Here is a 17,484-nt window from a genome sequence, read left to right on the forward strand (position 1 = left end):
GAGCACAAGGATGCCAGTACTACCAAATCCCAAATGTCTCTTTGCAGAGGACAGGCTGAATGGCTCATGCAGTAAAGATCTGGCAGTGTGGCACTGTGCATTGAAGGGGTCAGGGAAGCCAGTTACAGATGAGCCTGCATAAGGGGTAGGAAAAAAAGGTATGGGAAAATTACTGCAAGCCTCTTAGAAAATCCAGACTCTCACCTGACATACCATGCTCTGTATTACTCACGCCATCCTCTGCAAGGAACATAAAAGCACAGCATAAACAGGATAATGAGCATCATCAGGAACATTATAAAGTAGCTTAGAGGAACCACAGCTGAAAAAGCCTTGGATTGCTCACTGGGGAGAAGAGGCAGTTGTGTAGGAGCATTACAAAGTTCATGAATTTTATAGAGGGGGGAGGTGGACAGGTACTGTGTACTCTGTTACATGATACAAAACTGAGAAGCATTTAGTGACATAAATAAAGGGATTATAAATGAAGAACAGGTAGGTGGAAACTCTTCCTAATTGTGAAAAGAATTATTCCCATGAAACTCCATGTTACAGAAAACTTAACTGAATGAAGATCTTATCAGAGATAAAATATAGAGAAAGAAAGAAATGCAGACAAAAACTACACAGAGAAATCCATCACACACCTTAGACAACAAAAGTGTTCAAAGTGATAGAACAGGAGGCAGGGTCATCTATTATTAAAATCGTCTGACACTTCCTATTACAACACCCTGATGTCAGTTACTTTTAGCTTTGCCAATCATTAACAGTTTGGACTGAAATTTTTACACATCGAATATCTGCCTGAGGCTGAAATACTCTGGAAAATTTTAGTCTGAACAATTCAATTCCTACACAAATGGAGCCAGAGAAAAGTCCTTGTTTTTTATTTCATTATTTAAAAAAACCTGATGTGCCTCAGCAGCTGTAGCCCCTCCAGACTTCTGAGGGAGGATGTAATATTTCAGAATTAAAAAGCCTTTGCATTGGAGCAGTAACATTTGCCATTCTCTTTAAACTCTACCTGAAAATTCAGGCAAATTATGCCTCTGAATAAAATTATATTCACTCATACTCTGAAAAATAAGTCTATTTTTGGCTTTAATAGCTGAAATCACAAAGGATTACATCTTCCATTTATGTCCTGGATTATGTTTGTGCTTCTGCTCAGTAAGCAAGGAAAGAGTTAAAGCAGGACGATCTCAGTTATTGTTAACACTTGAGATGGTTAGTTTCAGCTTTTTATGTCTTGAAACCTAAAGTTGCCTTCTACTTTCTTTGCCTTGGGTCTGTGAGGTTTCCAGCTTAGCTGGTGAGGACAAATCTAACCTTGTGACACTTGCTAAGATCATAGTGGATAAATCAGAAGATTGTCTGAGCAGCCTAAAAGCCTGTCAGGTCTGGAGCAGCTAATTGGGTCTTGCCTCATATATTCTGCCTGTGATTTTTCCAACAACAGAACACAGAAAACAACAATGCCAGCAAGCAGAATTTTTCCCAAGTCTACTATTCTTGTATCTCTTTTCATTTATGGGAAAAATATCTTTCATGCCAGTTGTAGGAGAGGTTTGCAAAGTTCAGAAAGTTTGGCTTTGTTCACTTGCTGACCCTTTCATTTGAAACATCTCTGCAGGAGTTCTGAAGAGAAACCAACTTTTCAGACTACAGAAGACACATCATCTCAGGATGCATCTCAGTCCACTCTGAACCAGCTCTTAGCTCCCCACCTAACCTCAGTTTTACTAGGGAGGCAGAAAACAGCTTTTTAAGCAGTAAATGAGGACCAGGCTGATGATAGCAGTGTTTTGCATCTACTCCAGGGTGAAAGAGAGAAAGTGTCAGAGCTGATATCATCCACCCTCCCCTGCCCTCCTCTCCACCAGAAGAGGCTCAGCTCTCCCTGTTCTAAAATGGCCACGGGAAAAGGCACATAGGGAGACTGGTGAGGGAGGAGAGAAGGGACAGTGACTGGCCCCACCATCAGCTTGGTTGGCATGGGCTGGATGGCTTAAAAGCCGTAGGCAGTCCATGTGGTGTGGCTGGTTGAGCCAGTAGATTTGCTTGGGTATTTTCACACTAGCTGAACTGATTAGCTCTGCGGGTTATGTTCTCGGCTGTACTACAGCTGCATTCAGGGGAGTCTAGAGAAGAGGATTTTAGCACCCGGGACTGCCAGTGACTGCTTTGTCCTTTGCTTTGTGCTGAAGTAGCCGCAGGACAGTTTTGTGGGGCTGTGGTACTTCACAAAGGCTGCTCATGGGCCACAGCCCGTGCTCTGCTCTGCGTAATGCCAGCTCTTAACCACCTTTGCCACACCAGTGAATTTTTGGCCTTTGACATTTTAGGCAGCTTTATAGCTTATTTGCACTACTGAAATGGGACAGAAGGATGAGGTTAAGAAAGGTCCTTTCTAAACCTAGTATAAAGACTTTTAACTCAGCCAGTAAATTTGCTGTTCAGAGAGGTTTCCAACTGGCTCCTTTGGTCTCTGGGTTCCAGCACTGAGAGGATTTATGTTTCACACCATGTACTGTAGTTCCAGATATTTAAATCAAGAACATACTTGTCTGAGCTTCACAGGAAAGTATACTACTTCAGATAGAATTATGGCCAACATCTTTATGTTTTGTTGTCACTTAAACATTAAATAGCTCCATGCTGCCTTGTATAATTCGCAAAACAGTCAGGTTTCTCAGATTAAATGCCAGACTCACATTATGAAACAAGTTGTGTTCCTGAGAACTAAATCACAAAATAACTATGGTACCAGGCCAGGAATTCATGTGTAATAATTTTACTCCCACTTTTTCTAACATATCCAGATTATAGGTCTTATGTTATCATGGACAGCCATGGTCACGGTACCCCTCCAAACATGAGCTGACGTCATTCCAAATCCATTGTCTCATCACATTTGATGGATGAGACATAGCCCATCCATCAAAAAAACACCCAATGTGGCAAAAGTAATGGAAAACCCTTCCCACTTTATCTGCCACTTTATAAATCTGACTGCACTTGACTGATTCTTTTTCCCTAGGGCTTGTTAAATTTCAGCAGAATTCTCTGTCATGTTGTGAACTGAATGTGAAAAAGCAAAGTGACCAAACTGATACTCAGCAAAGCTAAAATGCATAGTAACACTGATTCTGGAGGTCAGCAAACCACAACTTATTAGAATGATTTTCTAAAAAAAAAAAAAAAAATGGCGGGGGAAAAAAAGCCTCTTCAGGAGAAAAAGAAACTCACAGAGCTCAAAAAAAAAAAAAAAAAAAAAAAAAAGGGGGGGGGGTGGGGGATGAAAAAGAGATTGCTGATACAAGTAAAGATAAAAAAGGCAAACCACCCATCAACTTATTTGACATTCTCCTTTGATGGCAATCTACTGCAAAGCAGTATACTCTAAAATAAATATTTTGGACTGCAGTTTGCTTCCAGCTCCACCAGTGTGACCATGGTGCTACTAGCAGGACTGTGCCAGGGTCCCAGGCGGCAAGCATGAAAACAGAACCTTGTTATGGAATAAGAAATGTAAGAACCCTTTGGTGAGAGCACATTCCCTGCAGAGTGCTATGAAAGTAAAAAGAACATTTAAATAATACTGGCCCTTGATCCCCTCAAAAGCTGAAAGCACATTTATTCAGCTTGAATTCCAAAATCCCAGCCATGGTTTATAAAATGTGCTTGATCCTTGTGTAAGACCCTTTGGCGGTTTCTTTCAGAGAAAAGATCTCCAGATGTTATTTTTACAGTTCATCTTAAGTAAATGTATGTATTTAGCTAAACAGGCTAAAATGCAAGAGGCACCTAAGAGAACAATGATGAAATGCTTGACTTGATTTATGGACTAACTGTCAAATTCTCATTTAGAACATCTGGCTGGTAAGGTGATTTGAAAACTTATTCTGTCACTGAATATGAGCACAGTAGGCTCTTCTACGTTACAGACAACTCTAAATTGTAAATGTAATTAGTGGAGAAGTGGCATCAGAGTGTATGTATAAACTCACATTCAGCTTATCCATGCTCACAAAACATTCATTCTACAACACTGCTAACATGTAATGTGCAATCATTTGCAACTTTTTAATTAACAAAGTATACAAAATATCAGCTTCAAAACCTGAAAGCTGCTACCTACGAGCTGCACAGGCAAGTGCAGGTCTGTCTCTCATGACAGTCCTTCAAAGTAAGCTCATGGGCCTCCAAGAAAAACTTCTCAGCAGCCACTATGGCTGGATTTAGTAGCCCAGCTTTCTCCCAGATGCCTGTATCCATTCCCTGTGGCTTTGTCACACAGGTCCAGCAGGAGTCCTTGGGAGAGAGAAGAACCTCTCCTGCTCTCTGCCCACCTCCGTCTGTTTCTCAGCCCAGTTTCTGCAGTTTTCCGTGAACACAACAGCTTGCAAGGGCATAAATGCCACAGCAACATTCCTAATTCGAAGGCTGATATAATCTAAACTCAACAAAGCACGGCTGATCCCAGGAAAATTGATTTTTTCTCTCTGTCTTCCCCTGTTCTGCAACAACATGACAACTCAGAGATGACACAATCCAGGAACCCTTTCTGTAATTCAATTCTAGTTCTGAAGCAAAAATCTACTTTCATCTTGGGTCTAATCTAATATCAGGGAATGATGAGGTTTTTTTGTGAGGGATTTCTTTGTTCCCTGAGAAAAAAGAAGCAGCTTTATTGTAGAAATCACTTTCAGATGAAATGAAGATAACACCAATCTGGGCCCTCTCTATAGATTCAGAAAGATTCATATCACCCACACCAAAACATCTAACCACAGCATCTCAGACAGGAGCCTTTAATCTCCTCATATGGAAAAGCTGGAAGATTTTGTAGAGTGATTTGTCCCACCTGCAGCAATTTCTGCATTCCCTGAAGGAGATTTTTATCTCTTTACAAAAACTGTTCAGAAGTCTACTGCCATCATAGGCTTTTCTTTTTCCTTTTGTGTGCCCAGTAACACGGAGGCAGAACCATGTACTATGAAGAAACCACCTTATAAAACACCATCAACAAAAAGGAATTAAATCTCAAATTCAGACTTGGTAGAAAAATTACTGGGAATAGAGAAGCAGAGAACAGTCTCATTTTGGTTAAGCCACATTAGAAAAGACATAGTTATATTCTTGAGTGGTTCTGCATACAGGCAACAGCCAAGACATTTACTGACAAGGATGAGATTTTCAGACATGTTTAAAACATTGAAGAGCTTCATCACATGAAAATTTCACAAAAGCCATTGACTAGAAAACTGTTGCAAAAGGGACAAGATGAAAAATGTGTCAGACTGAAATGGAACAGCAGTCCATTTTGAATGAGGCAAAAGGGATTTAGAAGATACAGAGCATGGGAAGAGAAGCCAGGGCTTTTTTTCAGACACTGTGTTTATAAATGATAAGAAAAATAAGAATGGAAGTAGCATATTTGTTTCAATTTGCAAAAGTATTTGACAAGTTTCCATAGGAGAGATTAATGGCTAAGAGGCATAGGGCAAGAATAAAGAAATAAAGAAGTCTTCTGTGTATAAAATCTAGCTCAAATTGTTGCTTTGCCCTTAGAAGATGACTATGCCTTTTACACAAGGGATCTTTCCGTTACAGCCATAAATTGACCATTATCCTGTGGGTGTGGATTTGGAGGGCTACTTCAAAGATAATGTCACACATTTGTAATAGTATTGCTGCAGCTGTAATGGTCTGAAAGCAAAAGCAGGACAAGGCTTATGGGTCAGTATAGCCAGAAAAAAAAAAAGACAAATCCATATTCAGGTCTGAGAAGCAGTGAACTTCCAAGAGAAGTACAAATAGGGAGCAGATCCTTTGAGTTTAATTAGATATGTTAAGTCAGGTAGACAAAAAAGCTGGTTAGCACCTGTAAAATAAAGGGAATATTAAAAGCAAAGTGGTGACTTTGAGATTATTCTGTAAAGGAATAGACAGGTGAGCCTATGTCAGATAAAAAGATTAGTAAATGGGGAAAAATTATAGTGTACTGCAAAAAACTACTCCTTCCTTTGATTTTCACCTTTTTGTTTTCTGCTATAATTAAAGTTTCAGTCCCCTGGTTGCCCCAGACAGAGGGCTGGTGCATATTTTTCTAGCTATATGAGTTGGTCCAAGAAGCAATATGAGCTTTACACACAAATCTTTGTTTGTATGAAAGGTAGGCAGGGGTAGTGCCTGTTCCTACGAATGCACACCACTTGCTTCCTTGCTTTGTGAGCAAATCTGTGTTAGAGAAGTCTGCTGTGGCCCTGCCTCTCTCTTCTCCTCATCTCTGCACTCAGAAAGGTTGGTTTGTTATTGGCACAGCCTCCGAGGTCAAAGCAGCACAGGTTGTAAGTGGACCTGAGCTTTAAATGAAGGGGTTAATCATATGTGATGGAAACAACTTTTTTGTTTGCTTTTTTCACAGGTTTTCTAATCTAAAAGACAGATGAAGCCTGGTCTTTTATGGTCAGATTCATTTTCCTTTATTTTACTAACACAAAAGAGAAAAAAAATACAACCTCTTATTCCTGCTGGCTCTGCAAACCTCTACAAATGGAATAGGGAAACTGGGTCCTATTCTGGTCTATATTATTGATGGAGGGGCTCTCTCCACCTCAACCTGGCATCACTCTCTTCTCTATGTTCATCTCTGAAACTCCAGGGGGCACAATCAAGGCTCCAACAACAATATTTGCCCAACAACATCTTACTAGTGTCTTTTACTGGTGCCAGAGCAAAAAACAGGTTTGTTACCTTTTAAATGCCAAAGTGAGTTTGCAGACCTGTAAACTCTATTTTTATGCAGCCATCCAGTATTGTGTACTTTCCTGATATTTTCAATCTATAACAGAACTGTAAAAGAAAACCATGGCAGATTGTCATCTTTTGATCATAAAAACATGGTGAAGAATAAAAATAGTCTGCCAGAAGACATCTTTAGTTCATGCTTACTATATACATATGTGGATGAGGCATTAAACAGAGTATCTCAAGGCTACAGATGAAACAAATCTTGGAAGCACAACAAATAATAGGTCATGTAATCCAGTCTAGCGAGATGCAGCTCTCACGCAACACGGCCCACAGAGGCCAAATGTTATTCTGCATTGGAAAATGTGAAATAATTGAACGAGAATAAGGCAAACAACCTAGGAAATATCTAAAGCCTCAAACTGTCTTTGAATTCTAACAAGAAGACTCTGAAAAAATGCCACTAGATCCATAACCCGATGCCTGAATGCCTGATGCATTCAGAAGAGTGGCTAGAACACGCAGCTCTGTGATAATGTTTCTGTTACATGATCCTTAGAACAATGAAATCCTTCTACTACACTTGAGGAAGCTGAGACCTTCATAGCCATAAGTAGGCATCTGTAGCATTACAGAGATTGCATTCAAATCTGTGACATTGCTTTGTTGATGGAAAAACAAAGATTGGGGGAATGAGAAAGCAGGGAGGTAGGAACATAACTGTCTGTTAAAAGAGCTGCAGTAAAAAAGCCCTCCACAGAGAACTCAGGGCCTCAAATCCCTGTAAGAATAGTTGGAAGGATGGTGAGCTCTCATGTCCCCAATGAGCTCAGCTGCTGAAGTAAAACACTGGAAGAGAGGCAGTCCCTAAGGGACACCAAATGGTGTGCATGAGTCATTAGCTATCATCTGTCTCCTTAGCATTGCACCTTTATATTTTGAAGGCATGTACATGTGTGGAGACACACACCACCCCATCAGGAGGTGCTGAAGTTATATGGAAGTATGTGCTGGGATCCTTGATGGAGATGTATGTTTGTTTTGAAGGCCCTCTACTAGTAACTTCCATTAATATATAATAGCCGCCTTACCTTCAACCTCTGTAACAATGGTTACATGCAAGCCTGCTTCTGCAGAATCAGATGGTTTGGGGTTGTTTTTTCTTAATTCCAGTTTAAATTCCACTATAACACCACCAACAAAAAAATCCCAACAGAAACACAATCAGTTTTCTCTTTTTGAAGAGAAAACACAGGACACATATTCCAAACCATATTTAGATTTTAAAGTTCAGAATTAATACCCTGAATTGCAGCCAGAAATGATCTTAGTCTTGAGGTTGAAAGTCTTTAGTCTTGGGAGTCAACTAATCAGTCATGACAAGCCTGAGCCAGCTATGGTTTATTATAAAATCAAGCTTGATTATCTACTTGAGGTAATTAGACAGAGCAGAACAAAAGGACACAAAGTTAAAAGGCAACATATGTAGAAAAAACTGGAAGAGAAATCCTGCTTTACAGAGGGTGGTGAATAGTGGGAAAAAGCATGTACTTGGGTTTTTTTTTTGTATACCAAATTTTGGCTAGCAACATAAAGGGACCCACAATATTTATAATAAGCAGTTCATTAAAATCAGCTACTCAGCTTCTCAGCTGCAGATTCCTCCCAATCCCTGCTACATGCACACAGCCCTGAAATCCAGGTGCAGCTTCTGAGCTCTCTCTGTACACAACCCATGGCCTTTGCCTAAGACTTAGGACATTACGAAAGTATTAAGAACACAATGAAGAAAGAAAATGATGCTGTGACAATTATTACATTAAAGGACAGCAGCACTGTGTTTGGGTTCATACACATTTAGTGTGAATTAACAGACAACAAAATCTAGTCACTTTTTCTTGTTCTCTTGTTTTTGTGAATTTATTGCTATTTTAATGAATATTTAATTGATTTATGGTACTGCCTATTATAGCAGATAAAGTTTAATATAATCTGTGATCTCACAAAAATGATTCAATTAAGCATGCTTAATTAAAGTGCCAAAATTGTTACCAAAAGGTGACAGAAAAGAAGGTTTCAGTGACTATTCTTGGAAAGGTCTGAGTCATGCAAGTCCAAGTATAGATGAAGACCTCAAACAAGAGATTTCCAACAGAAGGGATAAACACATTTGACAGATGCAGCACAAAATAAGGTAAAACTTTAATACTGCAGTCAGTTATAATATTCCACACTTACTGCTAGGGAAATGAACCACTTGAAATACAATTGTGTCAGAAAGAAGAAAAAGTGTTGAACAAGCATACAACTCGCCCTCTCCTTCAGTGTAGTCTGGACAAGTCTTTTCTGCAACACAGCTTGTGTTACTAGATCTTTACAAAAAAGGTGACATTAAGCACATCTGCACCTTTTCCCACAGTGCTGTCTTCCCTAAATGCTGCCAAAGCTCTCTCCCTTCCCTTTTCCAAATCCTTCCTGAAATATCACAGCAGCATAGTCAAAGAGGAAGTGAAGGTAGGAATTGTCTGCCTGTTTCTAACTAATGTGCACAACAGTTTTCCTGCTCTTCAGTGCCTGATTCAGAATATCAGATAAAAAGAGTTAAAACTGCTTTTTCACTTAGCACCATATTACTGCTGTGCCAAGACAGCTATAAAAATCTACATAACAGACAGGAAACTCCATAATCACTGCTGCTTTTCATGCCAATCAGTATTATCCCATTGTTTCCATGCAGTCCCTTACCTACCTGGTTTATCTAAGTGAAAGAAAATAGACCATGTGCAATTTGGGCCAGGAGTGACTCTTAAGGATTTAGGCATTGTTTAACTTACTAGAGCTCTGTATCTCTAAGCCTTTCCTGAATGGAAATAACAAATAATTACTAAATAATGTAGGCATTGTGGTCAGGAGAAGGCGATTACCTATAAAGGAAAATCTGCTAGAGCCAAGAAAATAATTTTTCAGGAAAAGAATAAATGGAATAAGAAATGTGCAAAACCAGGAAAAGAAAGATAAAGCCGTTCTTGTTCGTGAATAGAGCTATTACATTTTTGAAGCTACACTAACAGAATATCTTTCATATTTGGGCAGAATACAATCTAAATCTACACTACAGCATGTTAGAGCATATTGTATGTATTAAGCTTAATCATCTTTCACCTCCATGTCCACTAGCAGAACTACTCCAATGGCCAGCTGCTTCCCATTACAGGGACATTACTCAGAGCTGCTGTCAGGAACATCATTTGTCTCCACCAGAGCACAGAAGGTGTGGCAAATCCATTGTTTATCTGACCAAAGACAACATTAATGAAGTATTCTGTTACAAACTCCCTCACATGCTCAGGGATTAGGCTAACTGAATCCCAACTTTCTTCTTCAGTGCAGACCATCAAAAGACATTTTTCTACACTGATCAGTTCTGCTCATATTTCACAGAGAGACTCCTGCCTTGAACTGAATGTGCATCTTCATGCTCCTTGTGAAACCCAGTTCTCATGCTATAAGTGAAAGGCATTTGAAACACAGGAAGGAAAGAAAACTATGCTTATGTTCTTCTCCTCCTCAAGCTAAAACATAGAAATTAAGCTTCTCATGCTCCCTCTCTGGAGGCCAAGCTCTAAGCATCAACCTAACCCATGCAGGCAAAGAGAGAACCTGACTAGGGAAGAACAAAGGATTCTATAGCCTTGATTTCGAGTGGCTGTCTTGGGACCCATTCATATTCAAGTCTACCCCTCCCAAGAAGTTTTGTTCTGGGACTGCCCCAGGCGGTGCCATCTGCACCTTCCTGAGAAGACTCTGCATGGACTGAGCTAACAGTCCTCTTGGGACTGCTGTGTCCATCCCCTGTGGATCATCTACAGAACCTCTGAACAGCTTTGGCCTAAGGGCTTCAGGTAGCTTCACCTTCCCTTTCCCACCTAGACACCACTGACTGTGCTCAGCAGCTCACCTTCGAGCAACCTGCCATCAACGAGCCTTTTTCACCCCTGAATTTATGTAACTCTCTATTCATACCTTGCCTTTGATTAGTTAAAATGGTCAATCTGCTTTTCCTATTGATTTCTATTCACAATAACTCCATTTTTCCATCAGCAAACTGTACGTCACCCAGGCTACACTGGACTCCCCATGCTGGCCAAGGAACCTGGGATCCTTGGAAGGGAAAGTGCTGCAGACAAAGCTATACTCCAACAGAAGTAAACTGTCAGTAGCAAATGATTCCCAACAGCCTCTTGGCTTAGTTTATGCAGTGGGATGCTCATAGTTACTCATGGGCTCTCTGGTCTAAAATAAACAAACACATGGAAAATAATAGGAATGGAGGCTTTCCAAAGCAAGATAAAAGATGGGGAAAACTTCTTCAGAAATAAAATATTTCCTCATGTTACTTTACTGTAACATCAAATAAGAACATGCCAAACAGATTGTTAGTGGTATAATTACCAACAGTCAGGAATTTAAAAAAAACCCGAAAATGCCAAAACATCCAAACAATATGGCTTGCATCATAAATTTACTCCAGTATTTTGAGACCATTAAGAAGAGTATGCCAAATAGTAATCAGTCTGTTTTCCTAAACTGTTAACTGGCTTGGATAGAAGCATAACAGCAGAAAGGGAGATACTATATTCCCAAATATACTTCCACTCCACATTCAACACAAGCTTTGCACTTAGCACTTCCCCCTATGTGGCCCTGCTCACCTCTGAATCTTGTTTATTTGGGACATTCAGCCCTTCATACCATGTTAAAAAGTACTATTTTTCTTCAAGCACTGAGCAGATTTTAATCATTATCTTCATCCCTGGCCTCAATTAAGGTCTAATCTAGAGGAGGTACTTGAATGACCTAAGAGGCACACTTAACCCTGATAGCGTGTCAAAAGGCACTCAAGAGTTTCTGCCACATTTCCTCTGGCTGTCAAATCTTTCTCTCCTTTTTCTGTTGTAAACTGACTGTGTTTGTTCCTAGCACTTTAATGTCCCCTGGAGTGAAGTCTCCTTGAGTAACACTCACATGATAGAAAGTGTGATTAACTCTGCAGGCGCTTTTCAGGTCAATGAAAAAAACCTACTTGTTACACTAGTATATAATACTTTAGAGATGTTCCCAGTGGCTCTACACACTGGGATTCCCACAGTAACTATTCTCTCTCACCCTTGCTGTTCTCCTGTGTCTTGGTAATAAAAATACGTAGTTTTATCTGGGCATAAGTGCAACGCTAATCCTTAAGAGTATGTTTCATACAAGTGTAATTATTCTGATGGGTCATTCAGATAATTTGAATAGTATATTTTTTCCTCTTGACTAAAATGTTTCTATAGGAAATATGATAAGATAGAAAAGAACCAAAATAAAATTAATTTTTTTTTTCCAGAGCATACCTTGCTACATTTCTTTTGCATCATAGGCCGACTTGTTAACAAAACATGACACATAAAACAGGCTGGGAAGCCACGAGAGATGAAAATATGCCTTCTGAAGATACCTTGTAACCTTGAGAGCGTTGTAAAATCTATGGAAAGGTGTGCGGTCTTTTATTAAGACTTTTGATATATTTTTTTACTGCCAGATGTCAAGCCAGTGCAGCATTCAGAACAAGGGTAAGGACACTGAATACTACTGCCATGGGGCTGCTGAACTCTTCAGCTCTTGTGGTCTGCAGCTTTCACAGGCAGGGGAACCTGAGCTTGAGGAGTGCCTCAAACAGCTGCCTGTGCACACCAAAGCTTACATCTGGAGAGTGCAAAAATTCAGTCACAAATTATAGATCCTCAAGCATTTTTTTTCCTTGGAAAAGTGGCTATCTACAGCTCATTATACAAGTGACTCACTTCAAAATTTTTGTGGATAGACTATAATGAGGTAGCAGAAGTTAAGTGTTAATTACAGAAAAGGAAGCTGTGTTTTGTTAGGCATTTTCTTGGATGCTTCAAGTTATGGACTCATCAGCACATTGGATTAGCGGCTCAGCAATGGAGTGTAGAAAAAGGAAGCTTTAATAGGTAACAGCATAGCAGGAGTAGAGTGAAATGAGACTGCCAGATGGCTACCAGTGGCTCTAAGCCTTCAGTAATGGAGAGGCCACAGAATAAGACATATACACATGAGAGTTGGGAAAATCCTCCGGCAAACTGACTTCCTAAAATCTTCAGCACTGTACAGTCTTTCTTTAGAGAGCTGCTGAATATAATCAAATATATCTTGATTTTCTACATGATTTGATTTTTCCTCATTAACATTACAAAAATGGTACACAACCAGAACAGTGAGGAATATGTTTACAATTTAGTCAGCATATGATGACCTGCAGTGAACAATAATTAATAAGGCATGCATGGAATCTGAATATAGTGATTGCTTTTAGTTACAGTCTTCATTCTGAAGAAAAAGAGTCTCAATATTATGACTGCACTTTTAGGCCTCAAGCTAATACAATTCTGGGAAGGACATTTAACCCTTAAGATTTAGGAGTCTCTAGATCAAAATTTGACAAGTCTTTCTGTTATCAAAAAGTATGTCTGGGGTTGCAGTTTCAGGATTGCAACTACTTACTGTAGCAGGTATTGCTTCCAAAAATGAAGTTTTCCTGAGTTATGACTTGATTTGGATAGATAACTTCTAGTTTGGGGAACCTCATTCTATTTATTAATGATCAAGAGGAGAGCGCATTGGAGAGAACAGGACTTGAGCACTGATTTGCCTTGTGGATCTCTCCCTATGAAGTATCTGGTACCCAACACTGTCAAAAGCACAATCCTGAGCGAGGTGACCTGATTGGAACTGACAGCTCCTATGTTTCACTGAAATCAGGTCAAAAGACAAGTGTGTGAGGAAAGCAGAGACAAATGGAAAAACAGAAAGGTTGATATAAGTGCCTAATATTTCACAACCTCTAGTGTCTAAAAAATACATGCCTGAAGCCACAAAATGGTGTACTTTTCTATATCTTTGGGTAAGCAAGATGTTAGGCTTCATAAGTTCCTAGTCTCTGATTTCACTAGGATTTTGTACAAGCAGTCAATGACTATCTGCAGGAAAAAAAATTACAAAATCTGTGTGTCACTGAAAATCTTATTTTGTATCTTGAGTATCTTAAGGCTGAGGCATATTGGCCAGAATCCTATGGAAAAATGTGCCTTAATAATTATTCTGTAAATAAGGAGAAGGCATCAGTTTTCAGACATACCCTTGACTTCCAGGCAGACCTGCAACTTTCGTCTTGGATGTCTGCCCTTGTGGTTTGTTATTTGACTCTGTAAGAGCACAAATATGCATCACAGGGCATGAGCTTAACATAAAGGCTAAATGAATTACCACTTGTGTACCACTCTTCAGGTTCATTTGTACTGGGGAACTTTTTGACATACACTATTTTTGAATCACAAATGTTTAGGTCATCTGGAGGAAAGCGCCTCAAAATTGCTTCCTGTTTCTCAGAGCACTGGTTAATTAGTGAAAGGAGAACTGAACTGAACCAGAGAAGTAAATAATTTTCTCAGCGGGATATCTTCCCTTAGAAAACAGGTGACCTGATGGCATTTGCTGAAATAAATGAAAGTGCAAGAACTCTAAATCTAGGAATGTCAAAATTGCCTTTAAAAAGTACCAGTGCAAAAGCAAAATAAAACATTCTCAGTTGGCTTAGGTCACTGAGTATTTCTTCAAGTCCTAAAATCTAAAAAAACAGCAGACTTGAATGCACTTGAAAGATGTGCTTGAATCAGAGTTGCTGAGTGCAAAAAGAGGATTTAGTTCTCAAAAAGATGAACTACAAACTAACCTTCCCCTCTCACCTGACCATTTTTCTCAGAGTCTTAAAGCATAGAAAACAGCAATTTTAAGGCCTGGATAATTCAAAAGCAGTTGAACAGATTTCCTTCAACTTTACCAGACCTTTTTTTCTTCTGGGCTAAAAGCAAGCGTGAGAAAATTCAGCCTAAAAGGTATGTTTTTCTAAGTAAGTATAACCTGCTGAAAGGGGAAATTTAGACTGAAAATACTTTTCACCCATAACTATTCCACATTAATCTTTAACACTTTAACTAATGTTTTATTAAACTACGATTTATTGTATGAATTATGTATATATAATTTATAAATGCATATAGTAGTGTATATACAATGCAGCAGTTAAATACATGGAAAAAGTAAGCTTTTTGAATAACTATAAGTGTAAGCAAAATACATGTCGACACACAACAGATATTATTTAACTATTAACAGGAACCCATCTTTATAAATGAAAGGTTCTAACATTTGCCCAGATCAAAAATCCAATTTTACAGCATTGGGTGATAAGGAATTAAGCAGAATACAGATATCACCTAAACTGGTATTAAGAGGTTAGCAGTGCTTAAAATTGATTAGTTACCAAGATCAGAGAGCCACCATCCCAGGCTGAGAGAAGAGTATTGGCCAGATGTTGCAGAAGCTTTAGTTGTCATTTTAGCAAACTCTTGAGCTAGACAAGAGCTTCACAGATTGCAAACTGGGGAGCATGACTGTTACAAGGCAGGTGTCCCAGTGGGTTACACAGCAGTGAAGCTGAGAACTGCTCAGGAGAAAAAAATCTTGAGAAACCTCTAAAAATACTTAGTATTCATATGGACTCTGTACAAATGAGTACAAAAATGCCCTGCACAGCAATCAGGAACTGGGCAGTTTGGGGAAGGAAAGACCATGAATGCCTGAGTCCTTTGAGCACTGAGAGACCAGAGCATGTGTCAGGATACAGGTGAACACCACACTCCATATTTCAGATTATGGCAAGTTATGTAAAGATCACAGTCTCTCCAAGATTAATCTAAACTACTTACTACTTTCCTAGCTATCAACAAGGCTGGGGAAAAAAAAAAACCACAAAAAACAAAAAACAAACAAACAGAAAAAACCCCAAACCAAACCAACAAAAAATCCAACCCCATAAAATTTTCAAGATGGACGAAGAGTTAGCACTGAGACATGGTTGTGTCATTTTCATCACAGAGAAATGTAACAGATGACAGTAGCAAAAGCAGTATGAGACTGCTGACAAAGCTGATTTCATTACTAGGCTTAATAACAAAAAAGTGAAAAAGCTGGAAACAGCTAGGGAGTAGTTAGATATCTGTTTGAATATAATGATGCAAATCCTCACTGAACACAGATACAGTAAATATATTAGAGCAAATAAATCTATAAGTAATTCCATGGCAAACTGAAGTTTTGCTATTATGGATCTGCCATAAAGAAAATGTGTCAAAAACTTACAATCTTCAGGAAATAAAATGAAGTGTCAAAGCACCTATTTACCTTGAAAATACAAAGGAGTATAAAACAAAGAAAAACAAAAGGAAAAGAAAGAAAAGAAGATATTCAGCAGCTGTAGGGAAATCAGGCAGCACTTCAGTAATTAATATTTATTACTTATGGCACCTTTCGTACATTGAAAATGCTGAACAAACATGAACTGACTTGTACAACATCTTTACAATACGTGATACACACAATTATGGAAATCACAGCAGGGGGCTGTCAATGGTTTAAGATACTGGAGATCCTCCCTCGTGGGGAGAAGCACTGCACCTGAGATGAGGCTGCCATGTAGGGATTGCACAGCACATCTGAGGACAAAATTTACACCGAAACTGCAGAGATAGAATAGAGCAAGACAAAAAGGCAGGGCAAACTTCCACAGCATATGCAACTAAGATGATTGTAAACGAAAGCAGCAGAAGCTGATTTTGACATGTGACTATTTTCAGGTTGGAGGTAATCGTGTTCAAGTTGAGCAGAATATCTGCAGGCAAATCCCCACTGAAAAATGGAAAAAGGTTGTTTCCCCATCAACACATAGAATCATTAAATATTCTGAGCTGGAAGAGACTCACAATGATCAAGTCCAACTCCTAACTCCACAAGTTACAAATTATAGCATTGAAACACTTGAATAACAGGTCCATGAGTAGCTTGTTCCAGTGCTTTACTACCCTCACAGAGAAGAACTTCTTCCAAATAACAAATCTGATAATCCCTTGATGCAGCTTTAAGTCATTCCCTCACATCCTATCACTGGACACCAGAGAGAAGAGATTAGCATCACCCTCTGCACTCACCTTCATTAGGATGTTGTAGACAGCAACTCCTCAGCCTTCCCTTCCTAAGCTGAGAAAACCTGGTATCCACAGCAGCTCCTCACAAGCCTTGCCCTCTAGACCCTTTCATCATCTTTGTTGCCTTCTCTTGAACACACTCTCGTACTTTCATATTTACCACACAGATCTCATGGTGAGGCTGCACCAAAGCTGAGAAAAGTGGGATAAACACTTTTTTCTTTTGAGTGGTTAGTTCCATTGCACCTAATGCAATCCAGGCTGGCCTTTTTGGCCACCAGGACACATTATTCACTGATCCTGAGCTTCCCATCAACAAAAGCAAGCAGATTCTTTCTGCAGGGCTGCATTCCAACCTCTTCTCTCCCAGTCCACTCATATATCCAGGATTACATAGTCCCAGGTGCAGAATGTGGCATTTGTCCTGATTAAACATCACACAGTTGGTGATTGGCCAGCACTGAAATCTATCCAGACTCCCTGTTAGGCCAATCTACCCACCAGAGAATCAACAGCTTCCCTTTTATTTAGTATCATCAGTAAACTTAGTGTGGACTCAGCTTCTGCATCCAAGTTGTTGACAGAAGCATTGAAGAGAATTGGATCCCAAGGAGTGGATGGC

General features: G+C 39.4%; 1 protein-coding gene across 6 annotated transcripts in view; it reads right to left on the reverse strand.

Annotated features, from left to right (window-relative positions):
• Positions 1 to 17,484, reverse strand: part of ENOX1 (ecto-NOX disulfide-thiol exchanger 1) — a 357,615-nt gene that overhangs the window by 114,625 nt on the left and 225,506 nt on the right. The gene's annotated exons all lie outside the window — the stretch shown is intronic.

This window comes from Passer montanus, unplaced genomic scaffold, assembly GCF_014805655.1.
Source record: "Passer montanus isolate IOZ18808 unplaced genomic scaffold, ASM1480565v1 scaffold36, whole genome shotgun sequence".
Classification (NCBI taxonomy): Eukaryota; Metazoa; Chordata; class Aves; order Passeriformes; family Passeridae; genus Passer; species Passer montanus.